We start from the raw sequence: 14,229 nt of genomic DNA on the forward strand, positions 1-14,229 counted from the left end.
AGTCGTAATTTTCACTGCACAAACTTCACTTCCCTGACAGTCTTGAATGCCCGGTATACTGTAGACATTTCCCACTGTGAAGACTGATGCAAATCTCATCTAATCTATTCTAATCTAAAAAATACGCATTCAGATCATTTGCCATCTCTGCATCTCTCAGTACAATATATCCAGTGTCATTTTGCATTGGTCCTATATCTACCCTCAACTCTCCTTTACCCTTTATATACTTGACAAAACTTCTAGTATCTTCTTTGATATTAGTCACCAGCTTCCTTTCATAATTCATCTTTTCCTTCCTAATGACCCTTTTTAAGTTTCCTTCTGCAAGTTTTTAAAAGCTTCCCATTCCTCTTATCTTCCCACTAGCCCTGGGTTCCTTGTATGCCTCTGTTTTGCTTTTACTTTGGGTCTGACTTCACTTGTCAGTGATGGTAGTGTCCTTCTTCCCTTTGAAAATTTATTATTTGGAATATATCTGTATTGCACTTCCCTCATTTTTTTGCAGAAACTCCAGCCATTGATGCTTAGCTGTCCTTCCTGCAAATGTCCCTTTCCAGTCAACTTTGGCCAGTTCCCCTCTCTTGCCATTGTAATTTCCTTTATTCCACTGAAATACCAACACACTGCATTTTATTTTTTCCCTCTCAAGTTGCAGTGTGAACTCGACCATATCGTGAGCACTGTTCCCTAAGGGTTCTTAATTTTAAGCTCTCTTATCACCTCCAGATCATTGCACAACACCCAATCCAGCACAGCCGATCCCCTAGTGGGCTCAACAGCATGCTGTTCTAAAAAGCCATCCTTTAGACATTCTACAAACGTACAAATTCTCTCTCTTGAGGTCCAGTACTGACCTGGTTTTCCCAAAGCACTTTCATGTTAAAATCCCCAACGATTTTCATGACATTGCATTTCTGACACGCTTTTTCTATTTCCTGCTGCTGTTTGGAGGTGTGTATAGAACTGCCATTAGGGTCCTTTTACCCTGCCATTTCTTAACTCAACCCATAGAGACTCTACACCTTCCAATCCTATATGATCTCTTTCTAATGATTTAATATTATTTCTTATAAACAGAGCCACACCACCCTCTCTGCCTACTAACCTATCTTTTCGATACACCATATATCCTTGGACGTTCAGCGCCCAATGGTAGCCACCACGTCATATTTGCCAATCTGTAGCTGAATTTCAAGGTTCTCCTGAACATCAGGAGAACTTGCGCCACCCATGCCCCTCTTTACATCGACAACACTGCAGTGGAAACTGCTGACGGTTTCAGAGTGCACATCTTGCACAACCTCTCATTGTCCCTGAACACATCCTACACCATCAGAAAAGCTCAGTAATACCTTTACTGTCTGAGGAGGCTGAAAACAGCTTGACTATGCACATCAATACTCATGTCATTCTACAGATGTGCAGTAGAAAAAGCTGCATCAAGGAAGGCTCTCCATCGGGTAGTCAAAATGACCCAACGCATCACCAGCACCGTTCTACTCACCATCAGCCATATGTATACAGAAAGGTGCTGGAAAAAGGCCAGTAATATCATAAGGGATCCATCCACCCTGCTCATGGACCATTTGTCCTATTCCCATCAGAGAGGAAGCTGCATAGCAAACACGCCAAGACCACCTGACTCAAAAACAGTTGCTTTCCCCAAGCAGTAGGGTGAATCAACACCTCCACACACTAACCCACCCTTCCACAACCCCCACTTCCACTACTTTGTTCTTTCCTGTCAGAGACACCTTCTGTACAAACACAGCTGTGCCTAGCATCACTTTATGGACATCCAAGCACTCTATGCATGTACGAGGGGTTGTGGCCTAAGGTAGAAGGAGTCAATTTTAGAAAACCTAGCACATTTATTTTTCCTACATTTACACACTAAGTCCAGCGGTCATAGAGCATACGGATCCCTTCTTTGTAAAAGTCGTCATCTTGGACCACCAGAAGTGCTCCACTGCAGGGGTGATTGATAAGTTCGTGGCCTAAGGTAGAAGGAGATGAGTTATTAACTTCAAACTTTCTGCATTTTCACTCAAAGAGTTGAACTGCACGTGCATGTAACGAGAGTTGTATAACTCATCTCCTTCTGCCTTAGGCCACAAACTTATCAATCACCCCTCGTAAGCTATCTTATGTATTTATATTCATCGTGCTTTTTATTATTTTTGTGTTCTTTCTGTTATTGCGTGGGGGGTTTTTGCTACATCGGATCCAGAGTAACAACCATTTTGTTCACCTTTACAGCTGTGTACTGGAAATGGCATTAAACAATCTTGAATCTTTAATAGATTCTTGATTTGTAATGGTGTCAAAGGTAATGGGGAGAAGGCAGGAGAATGGGTTTGAGAGGGATATTAGTGGAGAGGTGGAGCTGACACAATGGTCTGAATGGCTGAATTCAGCCCCTATATCATGTGATCTTATTGTTTTATGGTTATCTGCAGAAGTCCTCAGATTGTGTTGGTCATTAACGCAAAACGACACATTGCACTGTATATTTTGATCTGTCTATGTAGTACATGCAACAAATAAAGCTGATTTTTATCTTTTCTTTTTCGGGGCAGTAATAGTAAAACAAAGCCAAAGTTTTTTTTAATTGTCTTATACACAAGACATTACATGCAGTATACATATGCACAAGTGCAATGAAAAACTTACTTGCAGCAGCATCACAGGCTCAGGGCATCAGATAAGCAACACGCACAACGTAAACATAAATTAAACATGAATTATATCTAATTTTTAAAAGAGAAAAAGCAAAGCTAGAACAAAAGAGTCCACTTTAGTGCAAAGTGATCGAAGTGGTTTCTATACTCAAGTAACAATGAGAGTTGTGCCTGTTGGTTGAAGGGAGGTAGCTGTTCCTGAACCTGGTGGTGTGGGACTTCAACCTTTTGTACCTCCAAACTGATGGTAGCTACGAGAAGATGGAATGGCCCATATGGCAGGAATCTGAGGATGTGTATGTTCACGTGAATATCCCTTTAGAACTGAGATAAAGAGGAATTTCTTTAGCCAGAGGTTGGTGAAATTCACAGCTAAGACTCCATAGGTGTCCATAAGTTACTGGGTATATTTAAAGTAGAGGTTGAAAGGTTCTTTATTAGTAAAGGTGGCAAAGGTTGCAGGGAGAATGAGGTTGAGAGGGAAAATAAATCAGCCATGATTGAATGGTGGAACAGAATCAATGGGCCGTTTGGCCTAATTCTGCTTCTATGTCTGATGGTCTCATGGGTTGGGTATGAATGCCATTCCGGAAGCAACTAAATCTTAAACCTTTGTGCAAAGTTCGGCAAAAAAAAAATAAAGTTTTTGTTAGGATACAGTAACTCTGGGCATTTGCTTCAAGTCTGCTAATCATTTTTTGATCTCATGAAAATGCTAATGAACTAAATCCTTCTGATGAAATGCAAACAACTAGAGAGAGCAAAAAGACAGATGTCCAGTGTGTCGAATGTTCTTGTGTGGGTTTCAGATGAAGCATAACTGATACCAATATGCAAATTAAATGTAAATTCTAAAACCCAATGTCATTGTGTTTTGCTTTGTACGCAGGACAATATTACTCTTTGGACTACAACTGATAGGAAATGAGGATTGCTATGATCTGATTATTAATTTTTATTCGGATATGCAGCACACTAACAGCCCCTTCTGGCCCAACGAGCCTGCACCATCCATTTACACCTATGTGACCAATTAATCTACTAAACTGTACATCTTTGGGGATGTGGGAGGATACCCACGTGGTAATGAGAAGAAGGTACAAACTCCTTACAGTCAGAGGCAGAAGTGAACCAGGATCACTGGCACTGTAAGAGTGTTACATTAACCACTACACTACCATGCACTGCAAAGTGAATTTCAGGGAAAATGGGGCATCAAGGTGAAATTCAGATGAATGGAGTATTCAAAGTCAAATTTATTGTCATACAGAGCAGGTGCTTTCAGGTGCTGCCACATAGAATCAGAATCAGGAATAGGTTCATTATCTCTGCGATAGATTGTTAAAATATACATAATGCATAAAATATACTATAACTTACAAGAAGAGATATAGAAAGGATGTAGTGCAAAAAGAAAGTAAAATAACAACAGATAAGCTGCATTCAGAAGAAAACACGATGAGAACAAAAGAACATAAAGTCCAGTGGAGTGTGAGGTGGTCATAGTGTTGCTATATTGAGGTAGTGATTAGGATTGTGCGAGTTGGTTCAAGAATCAAAAAGTTGAAGAAAAGTAGCTGTTCCTAAACATGGTGGGGTGGGACTTCGAGCTTCTGTACCACCTGCTCAATGGTAGCTGTGAGGAGATGGCATGGCCCAGATGATGATATTTGATGATGGATGTTGCCTTTTTGAGGCAACACCTCTTGTAAATATGACCAATGCTGGGGAGAGATGTACACATGCTCCTTCTTCTAAACTCCAAATAAACCTTATAGACATAAAATTTACTGAATGATAAATATTTGTCCTTTTTGTCTTGACACATTGAATGAATTACTAGTGATTTCAATTACATTTTCTCTTCAAATTAGAACAAATTTTATTTTCATATCGATTGGGAGATAAATCCCATGAGTAACATTTAGTAGGAGCTGACTTTGTGAAGAGAAGTTATTTTTGTGCTTGTCATATATAAATGGCCTGGATTTTGTCATCAATGGCAAAGCAATCATGTTTGCTATTGACTACGTTGACAGAAAACAGAGCTATCATGGACTTTTAAGCGTGGATTTTCTGTAATTCAGAAGTGTATCACTCAGCATGGAGAACACCTCTTACAACTTCTCAGACTTGGAGACATTCAGCCCAACTCGTCCGTGCTGACTGTGTTGCTAGTCCCACCTGCCTCCTATTGGCTCTTAGCCCACTAAACTTCTCCTCTCCATGTATTTATCCAAATGGTTTTTATTTGTTGCTGATGGGTCATGCGAAGTCAATTCCAACAGACTGGGCAGATGAGATCTACAGTGAGATCCCACTGCCAGGAATGCAGTACTGCAGTGCTCCCTGGAGAGCAAAGGACGTGACAAGACACAGAAGTAGTTATGGTCATTCACTGCAACCATGGAATACCCCAGTTGTGATAACTACTCGTACCACTGAGGCCAAGAGAGTGAAACTACCCCATGGCAACGGCTTTTCCACTTTAAAACTCTCCCGCACCGGCTTCCTGTCATCATTGGATATAACCACCAATGTGCCCACCACAACCACTGCTACTGGCAGCTTATTTCAAAGACACACCACCCTTTGTGTGAAGATACGGCTCTTGACGTACGTTTTTAAATCTCTTGCCGCTGATGTTAAACCTATGATGAACCACTCATGATCTAAGGATGTACTTCTTGCAATTGGTAAAATTCCTTTTTCCCCAGAGCATACTGAGGAAATGTATAAAAATCTAGTTAAAATGTTTCAGGAATATTGCATACGGTTCCGATTGCCATATGATAGGAAGTATGTCAAGGCTTTGGAAAGGGTGAAGAAGAAGTTTATGAGGACGCTGCCTGGATTAGAGGGCATGAGCTACAAGGCAGGTTGGACAAACTTGGGCTTCCCGTGGAGTGGCAGAGGCTGAGGGAAGACTTGATAGAGGTCTATAAGATTATAGAAACCATAGAAACTACAGCACAGAAACAGGCCTTTTGGCCCTTCTTGGCTGTGCCGAACCATTTTCTGCCTAGTCCCACTGACCTGCACACGGACCATATCCCTCCATACACCTCCCATCCATGTATCTGTCCAATTTATTCTTAAATGTTAAAAAAGAACCCGCATTTACCACCTCGTCTGGCAGTTCATTCCATACTCCCACCACTCTCTGTGTGAAGAAGCCCCCCCTAATGTTCCCTTTAAACTTTTCCCCCCGTCACCCTTAACCCATGTCCTCTGATTTTTTTCTCCCCTTGCCTCAGTGGAAAAAGCCTGCTTGCATTCACTCTATCTATAATTTTATATACCTCTATCAAATCTCCCCTCATTCTTCTACGCTCCAGGGAATAAAGTCCTAACCTATTCAACCTTTCTCTGTAACTGAGTTTCTCAAGTCCTGGCAACATCCTTGTAAACCTTCTCTGCACTCTTTCAACCTTATTTATATCCTTCCTGTAATTTGGTGACCAAAACTGAACACAATACTCCAGATTCGGCCTCACCAATGCCTTATACAACCTCATCATAACATTCCAGCTCTTATATTCAATACTTTGATTAATAAAGGCCAATGTACCAAAAGCTCTCTTTACGACCCTATCTACTCGTGACGCCACTTTTAGGGAATTTTGTATCTGTATTCCCAGATCCCTCTGTTCTACTGAACTCCTCAGTGCCTTACCATTAACCTTGTATGTTCTACCTTGGTTTGTCCTCCCAACGTGCAATACCTCACACTTGTCTGTATTAAACTGCATCTGCCATTTTTCAGCCCATTTTTCCAGCTGGTCCAAGTCCCTCTGCAGGCTCTGAAAACCTTCCTTACTGTCTACTACACCTCCAATCTTTGTATCATCAGCAAATTTGCTGATCCAATTTACCACATTATCATCCAGATCATTGATATAGATGACAAATAACAATGGACCCAGCACTGATCCCTGTGGCACACCACTAGTCACAGGCCTCCACTCAGAGAAGAAATTCTCTACCACCACTCTTTGGCTTCTTCCATTGAGCCAATGTCTAATCCAATTTACCACCTTTCCATGTATACCTAGCGACTGAATTTTCCTAACTAACCTACCATGCAGGACCTTGTCGAAGGCCTTACTGAAATCTATGTAGACAATATCCACTGCCTTCCCTTCATCCACTTTCCTGGTAACCTCCTCGAAAAACTCCAATAGATTGGTCAAACATGACCTACTACGCACAAAGCCATGTTGACTCTCCCTAACAAGTTCCTGTCTATTCAAATGCTTATAGATTCTGTCTCTTAGTACTCCCTCCAATAACTTACCTTCTACCGACGTTAAACTCACCGGCCTATAATTTCCCGGATTACTTTTCGATCCTTTTTTAAACAACGGAACAACATGAGCCACTCTCCAATCCTCCGGCACCTCACCCATAGACAGCGACATTTTAAATATTTCTGCCAGGGCCCCCGCAATTTCGACACTAGTCTCCTTCAAGGTCTGAGGGAATACTCTGTCAGGTCCTGGGGATTTATCCACTTTAATTTTCCTCAAGACAGCAAGCACCTCCTCCTTTTCAATCTGTACAGTTTCCATGATCTCACTACTTGATCCCCTCAATTCCATAGACTTCATGCCAGCTTCCTTAGTAAATACAGACGCAAAAAACCTATTTAAGATCTCCCCTATTTCCTTTGGTTCCACACATAGCCGACCACTCTGATCTTCAAGAGGACCAATTTTATCCCTTACAATCCTTTTGCTCTTAATATACCTGTAAAAGCTCTTTGGATTATCCTTCACTTTGACTGCCAAAGCAACCTCATGTCTTCTTTTAGCCCTCCTGATTACTTTCTTAAGTATTTTCTTGCACTTCTCATACTCCTCAAGCACCTGATTTACTCCCTGTTCCCTATACATTTCATACAACTCCCTCTTCTTCTTTATCAGAGTTGCAATATCCCTTGAGAATCAAGGTTCCTTATTCCTATTCAATTTGCCTTTAATCCTGACAGGAACATACAAACTCTGCACTCTCAAAATTTCCCCTTTGAAGACTTCCCACCTACCAATCACATCTTTGCCAGAGAACAATCTGTCCCAATCCACGCTTTTTAGATCCTTTCTCATTTCTTCAAATTTGGCCTTCTTCCAGTTCAGAACATCAACCCTAGGACCAGATCTATCCTTGTCCATGATCAAATTGAAACTAATGGCGTTATGATCACTGGAACCAAAGTGCTCCCCTACACAGACTTCCGTCACGTGTCCTAACTCGTTTCCTAACAGGAGATCCAATATTGCATCCCCTCTAGTTGGTCCCTCTATATATTGACTTAGAAAACTTTCCCGAACACATTTTACAACACATTTTATGGGAGGCATAGAGAGCAGACAGACTGTATGTTTTTCCCAGGGTTAAAATATCTAATACCAGAGAGTATGTATTTCACCTGAGAGTGAATAATTTCAAAGGAGGTATCAGAGGCAAAATGTTTTACACAGAAAGCGGTGGGTGTCTGGAATGCACTGCCTGAAGTGATGGTAGAGGCAGATACATTGGATACTTTTAAGGGATGTTTAGAAAGGCACATTAATGTCAGGGATATGGAACGATATAGACATTGTGTAGGGAGAAGAGATTAGTTCAGTTAGACATTTGATTACTAATTTAATTGGTTTGGCGCAACATTGTGGACTGAAGGGCCTGTCATTGTGCTGCAATGTTCTACGTTCTCTAATTCTGCATTGCCATCATAGAGAGTAACCTCGCGTCAGCCATTACTTTCTGGTGTGGTGTAGAATCCTCTCGCAATACATGAAAACTACACCAAACCTTCAGGTCAGCAGACAAGGTCATTGAAGGACTTATATGTGTCCAGGAAAAATCATTGCAGACATTACCCACCCAAAAAAATTGTCTCTTCCAAAATCTCCCCTTCTGCAAAGTGCTGTTGTGTTATTAAAACAAAAACCCCACGTTATCGTAATCAGGCAGTTAACCTGATCAGCTATTCCAGTTAGCACCCCCCCACCTTCCCTCTATCTATTACCCCATCACTGCACTGCATTGTAAACACTTTAAACTACTTTTTATAATGCTGTTTACATTGCAAACACATGCTGGTATTCATTTATTTATGCACATTTTATTCCAGAACCATAATTCTAATATTTTAATATAATTCTTATTCTTTATAGTTCTTGAAATATTTTGTTGCATGTTGTGCCAACACATTATAACAAATTCTTTTTTTTGCAATTTATTTTTTATTGAAGTTCATCATCAAACATTTCCAAAATAAGATGTATTTCAGATACTGTACATACATATCATATACTCATATTTGTCACAAATCTCAACATAGTATTTATCTGAGGTATACACTTATAGGAAGGAGAGGAAAGAAAGAACAATCAAAAGAAGAAAACTATGTACAAGTAAGGAGTGATCTTTTTTTTACAACATATTCATTGACTTGTGAGAATAAGATGAGGCCTATGAGGTGTTAAGTAGTTAACCCATTTTTCCCAATATGAATCAAATTGTTCCAACTTATGATTAACAGATGCTGTTATCTTCTCCATTTTTTAAATGTCCATTGTAATTTCCATCCATACATTTAAAGTTGGGCTGTCCTGTGATAACCATTTCCTGGTAAGGCCTTTTTACCAGCCACCAGCAGTATATTCATTAAATATTTATCTCTTTTCAACCATTCTTGAGGTATATACCCAAAATATATGGTCTTACTCTCTAAGGGTATTTCACATTTAAAGATGTCTTTCATATATCAAATTCTTAATGCATGTAAATCTATATGGTGAATAAAGCTGATCCGTGATCCTTGATCTTATATCTCTCTGTCAGGCCATGCATCAATCTTCTATGTTCCACAGAATAAAGTCCTCATCTACACATACTTTCCCTGCAATTGAAGCCCAGACAGCATCCTGGTAAATCTTTTCTGCACTCCTTCTAATTTAATAACATCTTTCCTAGAATCAAATCTGTATACATTTCTTCAAGCAGGGCACGGTCCCATAGAGGATGGCATGGTAATGCACAGGGCCAGCGATCACCAATCAGGGTTCAATTCCGACCTCAGTCAGTAAAGAGTTTATACATGACCACGTAGGTTTCCTCTGGATGCTCTGGTTTCTTTCCACATTCCAAAAGCCATGCAGTTAGGGTTAAGGCTAATGAATTGTAGCTGAGCCAGCAGCATGGCAATACCTGTGGGCTACCTCCAACATGATCCTCGGACTGTGTTGGTCACTCACACAAAACAATGTGTAACACCCTGTGAAAGGTTTCACTGCTAATGGAGTGGTCATTCTGTATAAACAGTGTTTGGGTTATGGCTGAAGATAGTGGGTGTTTTGGAATTGGTGCCACCCAATGAAGGGAGTGTGTTTTCATGCTGTGTGTCTGACACCGGGGTAATCAGGGTCTTTTGTTTGGCAGGAGATGAAGAGCGAAGACGCCAGAGAGGAGAGGTCATAGGAGTGAACTTGGAGTGGGGCCAAGAGTTGACGAAGTGTGGGAAATCGATGGAGGATTGGTGAAGGGGAAACTTGTACACATTAACTGTTTCATTTAATGGGCTCTTTTCTTTTTTTTGCTTTTTCCTTACTAAACTTTTAGTCAAATTAAGAATTATAAAGCTAAATCATTTAATTGTAAATGGTGTACTGTCTGTTACTTCACTGTACTGATTTGTAACAGGGTAACAAATCATGCAGTATCCACACAAACAGATGGTTTCCAGTGAGCTTACGCCCCAATCTCACTCATTTGACGGGGCCAGAGATTGTCTTCCCCAGACTAACACAGCTGACAGAACCTGCCTATCACAAACATATTTCACTGTATGTTTTGATGTACATGTGACAATAAATAAAGCTAATCTTTATCATCCAGAGGAATGTTGTTTCATTTGGTTGTATATATATACAGTCAGATGACAATAAACTTGAACTTGAATTTGAACTAGAACTAATAAAGATTGTCTAAAACCAAACTTTAAATTGAATCCTCACCAACGTCTTAACGTCAGGTATGTCTAACTTCACCTGCCTCGCAGGAGAGTGATAGTGTTGGACAGAATTACAAAGATTCGATTAACTATTCTTGATCATTTAAGTAGGCTGAAGATTGGCAAGTAGCTTTCAATTCAGTTAAGAGTGAGGATTCGCATCTGAAGGAGTCTGGATTGAAAAATGCCAAGATAGTGTGGGCACAAAGAGGACTTTTACAACAGTGACGAGGAGGAATTTCTTTAGCTAGAGGGTGGTGAAACTGTGGAATTCAGTGTAATAGACTGCCATGAGGCTAAGTTATTGAGAATATTTAAAGTGGAGGCTAGTAAGTTCTTGATTGGCAAAGGCATCAAAAGTTACAGGGAGAAGGCAGGAGAATGGGGTTGAGAGGGAAAATAAACAGCCATGACTGAAAGGCAATACAGTCTTAATGGGCCAAGTGGCCTAATTCTGCTCTTATTTCTTATGGTTTGATGGTCTAAGTCAAAACAGGGTAGGATTTATACAGTTATAGGATTTATACAGTCTACTTTTAGTCAGACCCTGGTGAATGTTTTGGAACAGAAGGAGTACAGAACACAGTTTACTAAAAGTAGTTTCATAGGTAGACAGCATAGTGGAAGAAGGTGTTTGGAATACTGGCCATCATCAGTCAGGCACTGAGTATAGGTAAAGGGGTGTCATGTTCCAGCTGATGAGACTGCACTTTGGTGTATTTTGTACAGTCTTAGTTGCCCTGTTATAGGTAAGGCATCACTAAACTGGAAAGAGTGCAGAGCTTTGCAAGGATGCTGCCAGGATTCAAGGGCCTAAGTTATATGGAGAGATTGGGCAGGCTAGGACTTTATTCCTTGGAACGTAGGAGACTGATGCGGGGTGGCGCAGTAGTGTAGTGGTTAGCACAAAGCTTTACAGCACAGGCAACCTGGGTTCAAATCCCAACGCTGCCTGTAAAGAGTTTGTAAGTTCTCCCTGTGACTGCATGGGTTTCCTCTGGGTGCTCAGGTTTCCTCCCACAGTCCAAAGTCATTGTGAATTGTCCTATGATTAAGCTCAAATTAAATTGGGAGATTGCTGGGCAGCATGCCATGAAGGGCCAGGCAAGCCTATTGTGTGCTGTATCTCAATAATAAGAAATAATAATTACAGAGGTATATAATATCATTGGGGTATAGGCAGGGTGAATGCATTCAATCTTTCTCCCATGGCAGGGGAACAGAAATATAGAGAGCACAGGTTTAAGGTAGGAGGTAAAAGATGTCAGTCAGAAGATCAGTCGGGAATCTTCTAATAATATATCTGTAGAATAGAATATTGAACACTAGAGCACAGTACAGGCCCTTTGCCCATGGTATTGTGCCGACCTTTTAACCTACCCTAAGAATAATCTAACCCTTCCCTCCTACATAATTCATTACTGCCTGTTACACTGCTTGTGTTTGGGGCATCAATGAAGGTCCTCCATTTAGAAGGACTTGTCATTGCTGTTTCAGTAACAATAGTTTTTTGAACAGCCAGGGCCATTATCCCTTAAACTTGGACTACTCTTAGTCTAGCCTCTACCCCTTTACCTGTTTGGCATGGTGGATCCTACCAAGAGCCAAAGCACAAGGCCATGATTACAACCAACATAGTTCTCCAGGTCACTGAAGCACGCAAGCCTCCAAACCCTACGACACGGTTGTGGTCCTCTTGGAGATCCTTCTACATAGCTCACCATTTTTTCTATCATCCATGTGCCTATATAAAGGTTTCAAAAAGGCCCCTAATGAATCTGCCTCTGCATTATCCCTGGCAAGTATCCCACACACTCACCACTCCCAGTGCTAAGAAACATAACCTATAACACCCCCCTCTATACTCTCCTCCAATCAACGTAAAGTTATGCCCCTTCACATCAGCAATTTCTGCCCTGGGAAAAAAAGACTGTGGATATCCACTCTACTGATGTCTCTCATTATCTTATACATATCTATCAATCTCCTCTTATCATTCTTTGCTCCAAAGAGAAAAAACTCTCAGTCATTTAGCCTTTCCTCTAATCCAGGCCGCATCCTGGTAAATCTTCTCTAAAAATCAATGTCAATGAGCTATTTGGAGCACAGAAATATAAGAAAAAGAGCAAATTATTTAAGTGAAGATATATGTTTTTATACATACCCAATTCTTTTTTCTTCATTGTTCTACAATATTACTGAGCACCTTCTATTCAGAAGAAAAATGCACTCAGTGCAACTTTATTAGGTACACCTATACACCTGCTCCTTATAGCAATTATCTACTCAGCCAATCATGTGGCAGTAGCTCAATGTATAAAAGCATGCAGACGTGGTCAAAAGGTTCTGTGGTTGTTCAGACCAAACATCAGAATGGGGAAGAAATGTGATCTAAGTGACTTTGATCTTGGATTGATAGTTGGTTCCAGAGACGATGGTTGGATTATCTCAGAAACCGATGAACATATTGGATTTTTATGCATAAGTTGCTAGAGTTTACAGAAAATGGTGAACAAAAGAAAAAAAATATCCGGTGAGCGGCAGCTCTGTGGTGAAAATTCCTCATTAGTAAGAGAGGTCAGAGGAAAACTACCAGACTGATTCAAAGGTCCTGATGAAGGGTCTCAGCCCAAACTGTCAACTATACTCTCTTCTATAGATGCTGCCTGGCCTGTTGAGTTCCTCCAGCATTTTGTATGTGTTGCTTGGATTTCCAGCATCTGCAGATTTTCTCTTGTTTGGTATTCATCAGGTTCAAGCTGACAGTAATCGACAGTAACACAAATAATCACTTGTTCCAACAGTGGGGTGCTGAATGCACAACACATCGAACCTTGAAGTAGATGAGCTAGAAGACCACGACCGTACACTCAGTGGACAGTTTATGAGATACAGGAGATACCTAATAAAGTGGCCACTGAGTGTAAGAAGGTCAAAGATATGTTTGTATGAACTTTTCAGCTGCATATTTTTATGATCCATTTACAATAGAAGAGGCAGTGGATGAACAATGTGGATTTGTGAGGGATTTTTCACTCTGTTTCTTTTAAAACCAGCTTTTGATGTCCGCTGTGATATTCAGACATGATCAATTTAAAAATTTTGAAAACAATGACAAGCGTGAAAATAAAACACAACAATCCTTATGATTTCTAAGGGAATAAATCTATTTACATTTTCCAGTTTAAGTGTAATGTCTCAACAGGCAATGGAAATATCCTGTACTTTTTGAGATATATTAGAGAAAATCACTTCTTTTTTATAAACAGGATAATATTTCAATTAGCTACTCAGAGAAATAGAATAATCAACACTTGGCTATTGATTCACAAGGTAAATGAACCCAGTGTGTCTCTAACGAAGTAAGTTTTTGAACTTTTCAGCTATATGTGAAGCTGCCCATCATAGAAACATGACAATTCTTCCCATTTATTCCTTATATTTGTTTGAAGTTGCATTTCAAAAGGATTTAATGATTTTGCATCTTTCATTAATGAGAAACAATTTAACCATTCTCATCAGAAAGTGCTT

This window comes from Mobula hypostoma, chromosome 2 (genome assembly GCF_963921235.1).
Source record: "Mobula hypostoma chromosome 2, sMobHyp1.1, whole genome shotgun sequence".
Lineage (NCBI taxonomy): Eukaryota > Metazoa > Chordata > Chondrichthyes > Myliobatiformes > Myliobatidae > Mobula > Mobula hypostoma.